The sequence below is a fragment of the Herpailurus yagouaroundi genome, unplaced genomic scaffold (assembly GCF_014898765.1).
Source record: "Herpailurus yagouaroundi ecotype Mexico unplaced genomic scaffold, PumYag 218, whole genome shotgun sequence".
In the NCBI taxonomy this organism is placed as follows: Eukaryota; Metazoa; Chordata; class Mammalia; order Carnivora; family Felidae; genus Herpailurus; species Herpailurus yagouaroundi.
Window position 1 is genome coordinate 2,681,511 of NW_024412449.1, and position 16,958 is coordinate 2,698,468.

Sequence of the window (16,958 nt, forward strand, 5' to 3'; positions counted from 1 at the left end):
CTTTTGCGTTCACAGGCCCAGGAGCAGCGACCTCTGAGGCCAAGGGGAGGAAGAGGCAACTTCAGGCAAGGGAGTGGGCAAAAGGGCAGCAGCCAAGCCCTCCATGCCCCTTCACCTTCCCACGCCTCTGTTCATGTGGTTCCCTTGCCCGAGATGCACACACTGGACCGGGGTGAACGTGTCAGGGGACCCGCTGCCGAAGATCTTCAGCGGGGCACCAACATCCCCTGGCAGCCGCTGGCCACCTGGAACGCTTTGATCAACCTCTACAAATCCTTAGCGAAGAAGTTGAGTTCAAGTTCCTGACCCTGCCTTGCTGGGGACAAAAGAAGGAAAGGTAGAGAGGTGCCGGAGCTTCTGTTTGCATAGCACATCATCAGGTGGCCGGCATCCCACAGAACGCCATCTTTCCAAGTGTCGCTTTACCAATTCCACAAGCCCCAAACCAGGGCACTCCTGCACCTTGAACAGAGCTCCCGAGGGCTTCAGAGACAAGCCTCTAGGCTCTCCTCAGGGACAGCGGCCCCCTCTGTCCCAGCTTCCGGGTGCACCGGGCTCCCTAACACCAGATGGTCACTGAGCACTGCTTTGTGCCAGCTGCCTGCCGAGTGCCATGGAGACAAATGCTCCAAATGCTCAGAAACCATCTTGGTGAGAAGGTGTTTGGGCTAAATGGGACCTCCCAGTCTCACTCAGAGAGCTGGCATGGATGCCAGGGCCCTGAGCGGTGGAGAAGCAAGAATTCAAACTTGAGACAAGCATGCCAGATGCCAGCCCAGGCCCAGGCATATCAGGGCCACTCCACATCTGTGAGGCGCACCAGCAATCTGGCGCCACTTTTCTGATTTCCATTCAGATTCCATCTAGGAGATGTATTACAGACTATCTCCCCACAGAGCACCCTCAGTTATATCCTTGCGAGTGCCAGAGCCCAGAAGATGCGGTCAGGGGCAGCTGAGTCAGACTTAGTCAAGGATGAGATTGCTTCGGCCAGAGCTGGAGGCCTTGGGGCTTATTTCCAGGGGGTAGGTGATCCAGGAGCAGGGCGAGGAGGTCCCTCTTCTGGGACCATGCTGACGGACTCTGAAGCAGAGAACATCAGAGGGTGAGAACCTCATCTAAGCTCCTCTTAGAATGAAGCTCTTTCCTGGTTCCATTTTTTAATTACACCCATCCAGAAAAGCACATAGGACCTTTTACATTCTAATAACTACAAAGCAATCCCCCACGTACTCACCACTCCCATCAAAAAGCGCAACACTGCCAGCACAGTGAAGCCCCTTGCATATCCCCATCTGATCAGACCCACCCCTCCCTCAGGCTTTTATGGCATCTACTTCCTTGTCTCTTTAATTATGTTACCTGAGTCTGCCTCCCTAAAGAAAATAGTTTTGTTTGTTTTGAGCTATTTGTGAACAGACTCATGGTTGGGTTATTTGTGTGTCTGGCTTCCTTTGTTCAGTTACGTTTACCAGATTCATCCACGCTGTTGTGTGTAGCTACGGTGTATCCATTTTCCTGGCTGTATAGTATTCCACTGCATTGATATGCCATATTTATTTGTCGATACTGCTGTTGATGAATATTTGGGTTGTTTCCAGGTCTCGACTATTATACGCAAGGCTGTCATGAACATTCTAGGTATGTGTATCCTGGTACAAATGTGCATGCATTTCTCCAGCGTTTATATCTAGAAGTGGAATTGTTAGGTCATAGGGTGTGCACATCACCCCTTTATGAAATAATAGCCAATGGTTTTCCAAGTTGTTGTGCCTCTTCTTCCTCTCTCTCTTGCATAACTGTTTATGCAAGAATTGCTGGTCCCACGGAGATGCTTCAGGAGAAAGAACTTCAGTTGAGAAATCAATCTGCGTGCGCCTTTGTTTCTTTCCTCATGTTACTGATGGAGCCTGTCAGCCCCTGCCTCACTGTTCCAGCCTCTGTGACTGGAGCTCCCCAAGGTGAGCCCACTACTCTCCCACCTCAGACTCACTCTACTGTGGTTGCCAGACTAATATGGTCAAAGACATGATAGGCAGTTGTCATCTGAAGGTTAGCCCAAGGGTAGTAGGACCCCAGCCATCAGATAGGAAGCCAGAAGAGATGATACATGGTGGGGTCTTTAGCAGGGCTTGCAGCAGGATGGCCCTGTCACATCTGGGGCCTGACGAGCAGGGAAGAGGAGACATTGGGACCCTCACTAGGCCCAGAGACCTGGGGCAGAGGCAGGACTGGCTTCAGCATAGCATATCACCTCTGAGCCTTTGTATTACAGCAGAAACCCAACCTGAATGCTCTTAAACAAGTAGGAGGATTTGTTGGCTTATAACAAAATATAATGACAGGCCTGCCTTCAAGAGGAGCTTAATCAAGAAGAGTAAGATAAAGCTCCAAAGAAAAGACAAGATTCTAGAAGAGGATCAAAAGCCAGCAAACCTCACAGAAGCCAGGCCTCAGCAGGATCTGTAACAGGGGGCAAGTTGGGGAGCAATGCCCTGTGTCTGGATACAGTGGGTGTCCCCAGAGTGTTCCTAGTGCCTAGTGGACCACTGACGCTTGGGGAGCAGCATACTCACACAACCCTACAGAGGCCTGTTTGTACCCTCAGATTCCTGGAAAAAAAAGTAACGTATGCTGAGCATCTGGGAGGGTACTCAGGAAAAGAAAAAGTGAATGTCTGTACTAGACATGAACATTTTGAATATATTTTCTACACTAGAAATTGGGAATCAGGGTCTGAGTTAAGATTTGGCACTATTTTCAGGTAGGTGAGGAAATTTGGGTGTCAATATGTGGTCAGTGTCTCTGGGACATTTCTCTGATGTGTGAGATTAAAAGGAGAAAATATCTGAACTCGGCTGTCTTAGAAATCTTAGAAGTACAGTAACGGCATTGATTTTTAATAATATTTACTTGTGTTTTTTTTTGTTGTTGTTTTATTTGGGGGTGGTGCAGAGAGAGAGAGAGAGAAAGGGAGAGAGAGAGGGAGGGAGAGAGAGAATCCCAAGCAGGCTCTGCCCTGTCAGCACAGAGCCCACGTGGGGCTCCAACCCACAAACCATGAGATCATGACCTGAGCTGAAACCAAGAGCTGGATGCTCAACCGATGGAGCCACCCAGGCGCCCCTACTTGTTTCTTGTTTTGTTTTGTTTAATACAGAAAAACAAAAAGAGTAAAAACCAATTGGCCCAAAATCCCACTGATAACCTCCTTGGCATTTTTCAAAAACAACACCTCTGCATGCTATTTATGCTAAAAGGTATTCAATGAAAAAACAAAACTCCTCTTCTTTAGCTTCCCCCTTTCCACAGGGACCCACTAATCAGATTCTTATGTGCTTTCCAAAAAATTATTTCTTCATCAGACCCAGAGTAAAGGATTGGAGAATCGTTCTGTTAGCTGTCCCACCTTAATGAGGGGAGACCCTCTGGCTCCCTCTCTGGCCAGTCCCCCTGCCCCAGCTCCAGGTAGCCTCTCCAATGGGCAGGGCTACACTGACCCTCCTCTCCCCGCTCCTGCCTCACCCCTACCAAGGCACCCCTCCTGAGGAATCTGACAGCAGGGGAATATTTACTGAATGAGAACACCCTGAAGGGAAAGATTTTTCTACTGATTATATGTCTGGCGCCCTAGAACATCTTCTATTTTTTCCACGGTGATTCATCCAGGGATCATGAGAGACAGGCTGCTGGGAAAGATGCCGTTGCCTTCCCAAGCTTTGATCAGGGTTATACAATCTTGAGCTGATTTCTGCTTGGAAGCCCCCTCACTTCCCCCCTTGCTACTTATCCCTGAAACCTAGGGAAGAGGACCGTATAGCGCCTGGGGGTTATGTTAGCATGAAATCCTTTTTTGTAAGCATTGAGTCATATGATATGCCTGTGTATGACACTGGACGATAGTGTGAGGTTCTCAAAAATTCTCATTTATTCATATCATATAATTCCTGAGAGTTTACCATGTATTCCTCTAATACCTTTGTACTAGGCTTTAAAAATTAGTCAAGTTTTCCTGAGGCTAAGAGAAGCAACTCAGGTATAAGGAATAACTTGCTCAGAGGTGCAAATGTCTGAGACTAAATGCCAAGGCCTCCTTGAAATTAGAATCTTAGAGTAAGTGAAGGCCAAAGTCAGGAACCAGGTTGGAAAGGTAAACGGGGGGTGGATGATGAAGGAGCTTGAATCCTAAGATCATCAATTTTGACTTCATTTTAAAGGCTGATGGAAAACTTTGTGGCTTATTAAGTAGGAGAATGGAACCACCCAGGGACCCCACACTCAAGTGAGGATGATTTGAGGAGTGTTAAGGTACGGGGTTAGTTACTAAGGTTTGGGAAGCATGTAGTAAAACCACAAGGTGTACTGCTATTCCTGGAATAAGCAGCATCAGGGATGTAGGAAGGGGTGAGGGACAGGTGCCATTGCTTAGAGAGTCATGCAAATGTATCCCTGAGAGGAGCTGTGGCCTTTGGTTGGGGTGACTCCACAGTGAGGGGGCCAGGGTGTAAATCCTCAACCTCACTGTCCTCCCCTTTTGACCTCTTCCTGGTACTCCCGATTGGCCAAAACCAACCAGAAGCCAGAAGCCAAGGGAGGCCACTGTCATGTCCATACAGGTCAGCCCCCCCAGGGCCAAGAGCAGGACAGAGTAGATTTGCAGGGGCAAAGGACAGATGTCCAACAAGGCCATCTTGGGCAGAGTGGAGGGTGAATTAGAGGCAGAGGGACAGGAAGAGAGTACAAGGGTCTGAACTAACCTGGGTCATGGAGATAGGGAGGAAGAGAAAGATTCGAGCAATATTGAGGACTTAGAAGAGTCATGACCCTTTCACAGGAGAAACTAGGACAAGGGAGGTATCTAGGGTCACCTGGGTACCTGAGTGGATGGTGACCCCGTTACCTAGGAGAGGAGACAAGTCCAGGGGAAGGTGCTACTAATGGAGAAAAAGAAATCACTCTTTTCTGGCTGGCCAGGGCAACCATGGGCAGAAAAGGCAGATGACTTCCTGTGTCCCTGCTCTGGGCAGAAGCACAATGGCTTCCGGCATCTTTCTCCTTCCTTTTCTGAACCCTTCTGCCCCAGCACTTAGCAGCCCCAATCACCCACTTCCACAGGGGTCTGACTTCCTCAAAGCATCCAGACTACAAACTGATTTCTTTGTTTTCACTGCGCTCCCTTTCTACTAGTCAAAAAAAACCCAGTCCTCCTTAAAGGGGGAAAAAGTGTAGGGGTGGAGGAGAGTGGGGAAAAAACAATGAGGAGTGACTGACTGCTAGTTCTCTGTGGAGATAGATGCATATTTTTAAAGGAACTACTGGGTTGAGTTTCTAATTAACAGATTATGGGGGGGGGGGTGTTTTAGTTTCAACTCTGGACCCTCCCAGGGCACTCAGGATTCCCAACTCTGCCCAGCCCCCCCACCTCCTCCAAGTACACAGGGAAGCAACTTGGCGCCTACTCTACCATGCAAACAACCCCTAATCTGCATTATGTAGTGCTTGGGACTTTCAATGGTGGGTGAAAATTTTAAGTTTGACTTCTAAGAAGCGTGGGAGTAGGGTAGACCTAAACATAATCCTAAAACAACAAGGCCACTTCAGGGTGCTTTGCCAGCCGGGTCTCCAGAAGTGCCCTCTCCCTCCCCCAGTGAAACCCAATTGTTCTACCCACAGAGAGCTGCCTGAAAGGGGAGAGAGCTCCCTGGAGCCCCCTCCCCATTCCTGACCTCCCCACCCCCACCCCTGAAGGTGGGTGTGTGGGAGGCCATGTTGCTAGGCAACTGGCTGTTGTCCTGCAGTTGCCCTGGTGACAAGGGCTTGTGTGTACAAGGGGGTGCTCCTGGGTCCTTGCTGAGTGTCTGTATAAGCAGGCTGGACTTTTCCACCATGATGCGTTCCTGGAAACCATGTCATAATGTGGTTTGTCAAAATTTCTCAGAGGAACAGCATTTGGTCTCCGTAAGGGGTTACGTTCCTGACTAAAGACGCAGCCAGAGATAAATCACAACTGTGATCAACAATCTGTCATAAGCAGAAGGCACAAGTGCCCAAATATCCTCAATGAGTTCTACGGCTAAAATTATGCTCCAAGCCTCACCACGAAGCTATCACTTGACTGCACGTGAAGCCCTATGCATCATGTTCATTCATTCACTCATTCACTGACAGGAAGGCTGTAGGGGTCATTGTGGCTCACTCCTAGCCTCATTTCCACTTCAGATGATTCGTCTTCTAAGCCAACATTATGGGTCATAGTCCCTTAAAAAGATGTATTGATGTCCTAACCTCTACTCCCTTAGAATGTGACCTATTTGGAAATCAGGTCTTTACAGAGATCATGAAGCTAAAATGAGGTCATTAGGGTAGATCATCATACAGTGTGACTGGTGTCCTTATAAAAAGGGGGAAATTTGAAGAGACGTGCACAGAGGAAAATGATGTGAGGAGACACAGGGAGAAGGCCACACGAAGACAGAGGTTTGGAATGATGCGTCTACAGGCCAAGGAATGCCAAGGATGGCGGGCAAACCACCAGAAGCCAGGAAGAGGCAGGGAAGGATTCCCCTACAGTCCGAAGGGAACAGAGTCCTGCTGCTCTCTTGACTTCAGACTTCTAGCCCGTGAGATAATACATTTCTGTTGCTTTAAAACTGCCAGGCTTGCACCACCTTGTTTCAGCAGACCTAGGGAACTAATAATGGCCAACCATGGTAATCCCACCCTCTTGGCTCAACCCTGGCCAAAGAGCAGTGAGGAGAAGCTACTGGGCTGTTTCTGAGAAAGGTTCCATTTTTCCTTCTGCCTGTGCCTGGAGTTGACTCCAGGAATTGCTGTAGCCACCATACTGCGAGCCTAAAAGGCAAAGCCCTCGCGGAGGAAGGCAGGGAGTACGTGCACAGGACCGGGGACAGATGACCTGTTGAGTTGCCATTTGAGCCAAGCCGGAGTGTGGCCAGCCTCTGTGCATCCTGTCACGTGAGATGATGGGGTTCCCTGAGGTTTAAGGCAGAAGGTGAAGCAGAGTCTCCTTGCTGACACAAGTGTCCTCCATGTGGGGTCAACTGTCACATGTGCTCAGCACTTCTCCCTGCCACCTCCTCGTGCTGACTGAGGCTCCAGCGTCCTTCCAACTGCTATTCTGCATCTCGGTACTGACTGTGGTAGATTGTTTGCAAAGGTGGCCGTAATAGTTCCTTCTAGCCGTGCACTTCCCAGTCCGACTTGGCTGCCCCACCAGTACAAGGTGGTGTTTATCTTTCCATCCCTTAAATCCAGGCTTGGCCATGTGACCTGCCCTGCCCTGCCCTGCCCTATGGAAAATTAACAAATGAGACATGAGCAGAGCTTTCAGAAGCACTTGGGAAGTCGGGCTTGCTCTGTGGGCTTCAGTTGGAAGCCCTAGACCGTGATGCAAATGGCCTGAGGCAGCCTGCTGGAAAGGCCACTAGAGGAGAACCGAGGCACTCTGGCTGACAGTTGCCACTAATTTGCAGCTCTGTGACTAACCTTTCTTGGATTAGTCAACCTTAGTCAACAGCGACATGAATGATCCCAGGTAAGACCAGGAGAAGTGCTACTGAGCTGAGCCCAGCCTGAATTTTTGACCCACAGAACCACAAGCAAGTAAAATGGCTAGTTTTAAGCTACTAAGTTTTGGGGTGATTTGTCACATAGCAATAGCTAACCAAGGAACTGGCAGATGGTCCCCAATCTGGCACAATCCCCTCAGGCTCATTCCCAGGCCAGGCACTGGGTGGGACGCTATAGATACAATCATGAGAAAGAACAGACCTCGTCTCCGTGCTCTCTCTCTAATTCTTTTTTTTTTTTTTTAACGTTTATTTATTTTTGAGACAGAGGGAGACAGAGCATGAATGGGGGAGGGTCAGAGAGAGAAGGAGACACAGAATCAGAAGCAGGCTCCAGGCTCTGAGCCATCAGCCCAGAGCCCGACGCGGGGCTCAAACTCACGGACCGTGAGATCGTGACCTGAGCCGAAGTCGGATGCTTAACCAACTGAGCCACCCAGGCGCCCCTCTCTAATTCTTTTTAAGTTTCTTTCTTTATGTTGAGAGAGAGAAGGAGAGACAGAATCCCAAGCAGAATTCACGCCATCTGCACAAAGCCCGATGCGGGGCTCAAACTCACCAACTGTAGGATCATGACCTGAACCGAGAGCAAGAGTCAGACGCTTAACCGACCGCACCACCCAGGCGCCCCTGCTCTCTTTTAATATTAGCATGTGCCAGGCACTGTGCCAAAGGCGTTCGATGTGTTAACCTGTATGACAGTGTTAGTAATTACTACCATCTTCCGGCTGAGGAAGCCAAATCTCAGAGAACGTAAACAAATGGCCAGCTTTGCCGGATCATATTTTCCAAAGGTGGCTGCAGCGATATCTGCCATCAGATATGCTCTGCTAGAACCTTGCCACCCTCCCATCAAGGGGCAGAATGTAATTCCCCTCTTGAATCCAGGCCGGCCTGTGATTGGACTACAAGCGAATAGAAGGCAGCAGGAGTGACACCACGTGACTTCCAAGGCAAGCTCATAAAAGAAGCTACAGGTACTTTATGAGCTGGGGCACTTGCTTTGAAGTCCTAACTTCTGTGCGAGGTTGCCGCGCTCTGAGGAACCCTAGGACGTGCTGCGAGGCCCCGTGGGGGTGTCCCGGCTGCCTACTCCCACTAGGACCCAGCTGACAGGCAGCCCCTATCAAACTCCAGATGATTCTACCGCCCAACTGTTGAGTCATCCCAGCCTTTGAATCTTCTCCCTTGAGGCCCAGAAATTATAAGTCAGAGACAAGCTGCCCTCACTGTGCCCTGTCCAATGCATAGAAGGCATGCACGTAACACAGTGGGAGCTTTACGCCGTGAAGTTTGGGGTAGTTTCTTCCACAGCAACAATAAGGAAGCACGCAAGTTTATACAGCCGGATAGCAGGAAGGGGAATGAGGTTGGATTTGAACCCTGGCAGTCTGACTCCAGAGCCCCTTCTACCTCGGCGAGCCCTTCACTCCCATGCCCCTCAGCTTCCTCCCCAGAATGGAAGCTTGGCTCCCCTAACACCACCACGTCTTTCTGCGAAGCCACCCCAGTCCCCACCCCGAGAGGAGCAGGAGCGAGGAAAGGAACAGGTTTGCTTCTCCCTCTGCTGCTCCCAGGCCACCCTGCCCTCTTGGAAGCCCAGGCCCTTCCTTACCTCAGCTCCACAACAAGGCTCTCTCAACCTTGAGCACACAGCCTGCTCTCCTTGATGATTGCAGTTCCTGCTTCGGGGGGTTGCTTTGCTCCCCATCGAAGGCTATGTGAAAATGCCCCAAGTGAACCTACTATGGGTCAGGCACATGGTAGGGAGACAAGGTAGAATGAGCTCTGTGTTTACTCCCTCTTGCTCTTTCACAAATTGCCACAAACTTAGTGGCTGAAAACAACACAAAGTTATTCTGACAGTCCTGGAGGTCAGAAGCCTAAAATCAAGGTGTCTGCAGGGCTGTTTTCCTTCTGGAGGGCCTAGGGGAAATGCCGTTCCCTCCCTTAGCCAGCTTCTAGAAGCTGTCTGCATTCCAGGCCCCATGGCCCCTTCCTCCATTTTCAAAGCCAATAGCACAGCCTCTTCAAATCTCTCTCTCTGACCCTCCCGACCCACTCTTCCACTTATAAAGACCCTTCTGATTACATTGGGCCCACCAGATTGTCCAGGAAAATCTCCCCGTCTCAAGGTTCTTAATCATATCTGCAAAGTCCCTTTGGTAAGAAAGGTAACATATTCACAGGTTCTGGGGATTAGGACGTGGACGTCTTTAGGAGGCCATCATTCCACCTACCATGGGCTCTTTGATGGAACTCATCTTGGGTGAGGTTATATATTTATAGCAGACACTGCCACTCCTCACCAATTATTCATCTTTTCTTCTTACTAGACACACGCGTCCTATGCATGACCACGCAGTTGAGTTCTGGCCAATAAGGTAGAAGCAGAAGTGATAAAGTGAGGGGCACAATTGCAGACCTGCCCCATACAAACCCACTTACGGGCCTGGCCACAGAATCCCCAACAGGTTCATATACCTCCCATGCATGAGCTAAGTGAACAGGACTGCAAAGACCCACAGGAAGTTGGAGCCCGTGGGGCAACAAGTCAGGGTCCCTGAATGACAGTTGAATAGTATCCCTGCTGACCCACCTTGTATGCTGACATACATTAAGACATTGACGTTGCGGGTTGTTGGTTACAGCAGTTAGCCTACACTGACAATATACACCCACAGTAATGTACTTTAAAAGAATTTGTATAAACGTATTTCATAAATTTTATGAGGCATTCAATTTTGTAAGTAAATATAATATTTACTTACTACAATGATAAGTTCATCTATGACATAGACCATAGTAACAAGAAGGTTACTTGAGTATGGAAACCAATGTGACAATAAATTTCATGTGTTGGAAAAAAAAAGAAGAAGGTTACTTGAGAAACACACACAAAAACAAAATCAGTGATGATGCCTCTCAGCTGCAGGCAAGAGGAAAGAAATCTGACTTATTTCTGTTTTGTATGGACTGCACCATAGTGAGGAATCCTGATTAGAACACATAACTGCAAACAGTAACAAGTATATTTTAACCTACTGCAATCTCCAGAAGCTCTTCAATAAACAGAGATCACCAGAAAAGCTTGAATCTGAGACCAGCACAGGAACTAGCTAACTTGGCAACACAAGTTCGTGTTTCAGGGGACTTCCACATGGATTCATTTATACGTTGTTTACTTTCAAAAGGAGAAAAGACAATTTACCCCCAAACCTGCGTGTGTGTGTGTGTGTGTGTGTGTACGTACACATGCACGTGATGGGGACCCAGGGGAAGGGGTGGTCAATAAGACCCTGTGGTCTTGGAAACATGAGACCTTTTTTCCAAAATGGTCCTTCTGGGCAAATGACTGCAGGGTCCCACATCTAAATGACCAAGCAGCTGGTCATTTAGAATAAAAGCTGAGGTTCCTGCAATTGTTTATCAGTGAACAGAGTTTGGGAGCCCCAGCCCTGGCGTGCACAAACATTGAAAGAGAACTTGGGGAGAATCTATAGCCCCAGAGCAGTTACTTCTAGACTACGGTCGGTATCTTACCTGTGATACATTACGGAAGATTGGTTCCGCGGCCTCATCAAGGCTGGGTGCAAAGAAGGCCTCGAGGAGCCCCTGTTCCCTCTGGCATAAAGAGACATGAAAAGTTCTGGAAGCCCAGCTAACAAGTGGCCCAGCTGTGGCTCCCAGGACTGCAGGAGAAGGCAGCTTCTCCCAGACTGTCCTGGGCTGCCCACACCAGGAAGGACCCACTGGGGGAAGAAGGACACTCTCACTGACCAAGCACATGTTCTGTGCCAAGCTCTATGCTCTGTTTTTACATATAGTTCAGGTGAACGACAACCCTGTATGGTAGGTCCTTTTAATCCCCAATTTAGAGAAGGGGGCAGTGAGTCTTAGCAAGGTTAGAAAGCCAGCCCCCAAAGCACGCGGCCATTCGTGGCAGGTGGCATCCGAGCGGAGCCGAGTCCGTGTGCTCACACATCTGCCGGGAGGGCTCCAGCTGCACACAGTTGTCGGCTCCCTTTCGTCTTGACTCGGAGGCTCGGACTGAAATAGACCAGAGGAGGGAGGCACTGTGGCCCTCGGTGCCACGATAAAGCTATAAATGGTACCAGGGGTGAAACCGCTGACCTTGGCTGGCAGCGAGGGAAACGGCACGCTGCAAAGCCAGGGTACACGGTGTGGCCCTCACCCCCAGCACCAGGGCGGCGGGCACAATGTGCTCCCATCTTCCTCACCTCCTGGGCCTCGTATTTCACAGGCTCAGTGACACCGACCTGCTGGAACAGCGCGAGGGCCCTCAGAACACTCTGAACCTCTCATTGTTTACACAGCAGCGGCTGCTATGAGCTTCCCAGGGTTCATCACTGTGTAGCCGCCCATGGCAGGAGTGGGGAGACTGAGGGACCATCAGGTTTCTTCCTAAATCAGGATCCAGAGGCCAGTGAGAGCTGGTAAACTGGTGGACCACGGTCCCCAAGCTTGTTCATCAGATGTCTGATGCGCTGGCTGTGGGCACCGGTTAAGAGCAGGAATAGCGGTCAGCATCTCCCAGATAACCTTTGACCTTACTTCTGTGTGGGCCATGCCTTTACCCATGGAGCAGGTGAGCAGTGGGAGCTGTGGGTGCCGGAGAAAGGGCTCTCACCCACCCCTGGCATCTGCCAGAACGGACACCTCACTTACCCAGGGGCTTTTCTCTTCCTGGGGACAGGAGAGGCAGGTCTTCCTAAGGCCCAAACAACCAGCCTGTGAAGTTTTCGTTCGGTATGTGTCTGTTTTGTGACAGCATGTGATTCTAAGTCACCTGCTCTTTCTAAGTGGCTTTGATAGTTACCTGAGTCCCAGCAGCCCAACCAGCGTTCTGTGGATGTTGAAACCCCTTCGGTTCTTTTCTTTAATGAAATTGTTGCCCAAACCCCTGTCCTCCCTATAAAATGCCAAGCCATGATTTTTAGAATGACACTGCAGTGCCTACTCTTGCAACGGGAGATGGCTCGGGGGCATGTTATTAGACTGGAGATTGAGAAGAATGTGGACTTTTCTACAAAACTCTGATTTGGGTACTTTATCATTTCAAACGTTTCCGAATAATGAAGTAGCATTTGTACACAACTGGCTTTTTCTAGGCCCTTCGTTTTTATTGTTGAATGTTTTATTTAGATATATCTTCAAATTGCTTAGGGTAGGAGATGGGGCTGCTAGAAGAGGGAAGGAGGAGAGAAGAAACCAGCACCGGGTCTGGCTGCAGGGGACCCAGAGCATGGGTTAACTGCACGAGTGAATGGATCAACGAATGAATGAAACCATCATTGAGCAGCGTATCCAAGCGACCCATCCTCCGCTCCTTGTCACCTGCGAAATAATATCCAGACATCTTATGTACTTCAAATGCTCGGGCCTCAGGCCCATCTCGAGGAACTGGGGACAACCTGAGACCCAGGCCAGAGCAGTGGCTGATGTGAGCCAGAAGCCCTGAGGCAGTCACCAGCCCTTCCCCTCCTGGGCACCTGCTGGTTTATCAAGCCTCTCCGAGTGGTTCCCTCCTGGGCTCCTCAGAGCACCCCCACCAGGCATCAGAGCGGGGATCGTTCCTGTTGTACACTTGGGGTCTTGCACCTGGGTCTGGAAGGGGCACAGCTACCAGGGGAGGAAGGAAGTCAGGGTGGGCCTATTAAGCTGGACACCAGTGTGGTGAGGCCGATTCAAACCTGGGGAGCTGAGCGAGTTCCCCGATGACACTTGCATGCTTAGTTTTGTCCTCCCACCAGGCAATGAAACTGTTGAGCTTTGACTTGTCAATTAAATGATGAGAATAACAAGAAAACTGTATGTCCACTTTCAAAGGCTACAGCCCTTCACCTCAGATTCTGGTAGCATCTCCTAGGGTCTGAGCTCCCCACTCCTCCATCCTGCCCCCGGGTGAGCACTGCCTTGGAAGATCAGAGGGCTGATCCCCTCCTCTGCTGCTTGGGACCACACAGCACAGGCTGCCTTCAGTGCCACTTCCCACACCCACATCCTGGTCCTAAGAGTTATGGAGCAGCAAAACCAATAGAACCATTCGGCCCCCCAAATCCAGGGGCCCCTACTTTTAGCTGCTGTTTACTGAAAAATTGGGGCAAAGAAGCAGAATGAGGATGGGTTAAAAGCATCAATCCTCAGTTAAACCCACTGACTATTTTCCTACCTAAAAACCTAGAGCATGAAGAAGTGATCTAAATGTTTCCGGGGGGAGAGGGCTCTCAAAATCTGCAAAATGTCAAGTTAGCCTAACGTACTGAGGGGCAGTGACCCCCCTAGAGCCCTTCAGAGGAGGGTAACTAGGATGGCTCTGACACATGAGGGACAGCCAAAAGATACGGTAACGTAACATTCATCCTGGGAAGCAGGTGGGTGGGCACTGTTTTCAAACTTCTGGACAGCTCCAATGGGGGAGAGGGGTGGGCTTGTTCGGTGGGGCTTTACAACTGTGGACAGTGAAGGAAGGCCACATGGAGGTAAATGGCAGGAAGCTGCGGAAAAGCCAACAGTCAAGAGCCGTCCAGACACGGGACAGGCTGGCGTGTAAGGTAGTGAGTTCCCCGCCCCTGGAGGTATCCAAATACTTATTCATTCATTTGCTCTGTCAATATATATGTCTTAAGGTCCAGCAATAACTTGAGTGCCAGACATGCAAGGTTCCTGCTGTCAGGGAGCTTACATTTTAGTGGGGAAGACAAATAACAAAAAACTAAAAAACTAAACATAAAAAACCCAAAATATATATTCAGCAGAATTATAAAAAAAAAATTAAATAGGGTTATGAGAGAGTGTGGGCCAGGTGTCTCCTGTGCACAGCGTGGTAAGGATCAATATCAAGCAGATGCAGAATGGCCTCTTAGCAGGGCAGGTGTTAAGAACCAGATGTAGCTCTTTGAAACCCCTTCCATTCTGAGCCCACGACCTCGCACAATCCTACATGCCCGTTTGCTCACTAATGACTACTGGGCGACTCCTCCCCAGAGTGTGATATGGCAGAAGGAACCTTGAGCAGAGTACCCTCCCCCTCCGCCGCCGGGTGCGTGGCTGGGGCCAGGGGCCCTGGGCACAGTGGGGTGGTAGCTTCCCCTGTCTCCCACCTGCTACCTCCTCACATCCTGCCTGTCTCACAGGCTTGGCTGCATAATCACTGGGCCAGGATTTAGAGCCAGCGCAGCAAGGAGCTTGTAAATCTTCTCTCACATCATGAAATGCCAGCAATTTCACAGCCAGGGACTCCTGTTCTCATAAAGTCCCCACACCAGCAGACTTGCATCTAAAAGTGTCCTCTGGGCTGACGGATTGATGTTGGAGCCTCTCTGGAGCCAAACACGGGGACAGGCTGCCTCTGCCACCCGCGTGGCTACTCTGAAGCCCCCAGAAGGAAAGGTCATGATTACCGGGCCAGATTGCCGGGGCTGTGCCTGCAAAGGAACCCTCAAACACGGTGCCCTGAGGAGTAGAGGAAGAGTATGGCCACCTCACACTGGAAACCAAGGCCACACTGACCTTCAAGTCTATTTGAGGGGAAAAATATTTCCGAGCAATATGCATAGTTGGAATCCATATGGGGACATATCCAATTACATTTAAATGTTTTTAAATTTTTTTTTAATTTTATTTTTGAGAGAGAGAGAGAGAGAGAGGTCAGAGTGTGAATGGGGTATAGGCAAAGAAAGAGGGAGACACAGAACCCAAAGCAGGCTCCAGGCTCTGAGCTGTCTGCACAGAGCCCGACAGAAGGACTTGAACCCACGAACCGTGAGATCGTGATCTGAGCCAAAGTCACACACACAACCAACTGAGCCACCCAGGCTCCCCCCAAATTTGCCAGTGACCCTTAACCCTGGCTCCATTAGAATGACCTGTGGAGTTTTTATTTTTAAATTTTTTTTTAACGTTTATTTATTTTTGAGACAGAGAGAGACAGAGCATGAACAGGGGAGGGGCAGAGAGATAGGGAGACACAGAATCGGAAGCAGGCTCCAGGCTCTGAGCCATCATCCCAGAGCCCGACACAGGGCTCGAACTCACGGACCACGAGATCATGACCCGAGCTGAAGTCGGACGCCCAACTGACTGAGCCACCCAGGCGCCCCGCTGTGGAGTTTTTAAAAGCCTTACAGAGAGAGGCAGTTCCCACCTATGGAGACTCCAACCCAGTAGAGTCTAGAAAGGATCTCCTGCATCTGTATGTTCCACAGGGAAGGATTCGCCACTTAGTTCATAAGAAAAACTTCGAAGGACAATGTGGCAGCCTTCCAAGATGGTCCCTGATGATCCCCACTTCCTGGTATTTATGTGTTCATATAATCCCCTCCCCTCAGAGGGGGCTAGACCTAGTGACTCACCTCTATGAACAGAACAAGGCACAAAATGATGGAATGTTGCTTTCAAGACTAGATTACACAAAGACTGTGACTTCTATTTGAGTCCCCCCTCTCTTTCTCTTGTCCTCAGGGAAGCCGGCTGTCATGTTGCCAGTCACCCTATGGAGAGACTCATATGGCAAGGAAGTGGTGTCCCCCACCAGTAGCCAGCGAGGACTGGAAGCCTGACCACAGCCTGCACGTGAGCATGGAGACACATTCTCTCCCAGTCAGGTCTTGAGGTAACTGCCCCACCGACACCTTGCTCCCAGCCTTATGACTGATCCTGAGACAAAGCACCCAGAAAAGTACTCCCAGATCCCTGACCCCCCAAAACTTTGAGATGATAAATGTGAGCTGTTTTAAGCTATTATGTTTTGGGGATAATTTGTTACGCAGCAATAGATAACCAATACAGACGTATGTAACAAAATTTTGGTAGTGGTTTATGTCTGAGTGGTGGGATTATGAGGGATCTGTATTTTCTTCCGTTTGCTTATCTATATTTTCTGATTTTTTATATTCCATGAATTACATCCAAAATGAAAAACTAAAAATCATTTTCAAATCATATTCGAAAAAACTTTGACAGGAAAACATAGGAGAAAACCTTTGTGAACTTATGCTAGGCAAACCTTTCTGAGACAAGTCACCCAAAAAGGGGATGCCCAAAGAAAGATAAATTGGAGGGGCGCCTGGGTGGCGCAGTCGGTTAAGCGTCCGACTTCAGCCAGGTCACGATCTCGCGGTCCGGGAGTTCGAGCCCCGCGTCGGGCTCTGGGCTGATGGCTCAGAGCCTGGAGCCTGTTTCCGATTCTGTGTCTCCCTCTCTCTCTGCCCCTCCCCCGTTCATGCTCTGTCTCTCTCTGTCCCAAAAATAAATAAACGTTGAAAAAAAAATTTAAAAAAAAAATTAAAAAAAAAAAAAAAGAAAGATAAATTGGACTTTATCAAAACTCAGAACTCTTGTTCTTCA

The 16,958-nt window shown here is 49.4% G+C and overlaps 1 long non-coding RNA gene across 1 annotated transcript; it reads left to right on the plus strand.

Annotated features, from left to right (window-relative positions):
- The first annotated feature begins 1,394 nt into the window (after nt 1-1,394).
- On the plus strand, nt 1,395-16,353 carry LOC121018300 (uncharacterized). Its single transcript, XR_005785120.1, has 2 exons — nt 1,395-1,961; nt 16,074-16,353. It is a non-coding gene; the product is annotated as an uncharacterized LOC121018300 (long non-coding RNA).
- Nucleotides 16,354-16,958: the final 605 nt, after the last annotated feature.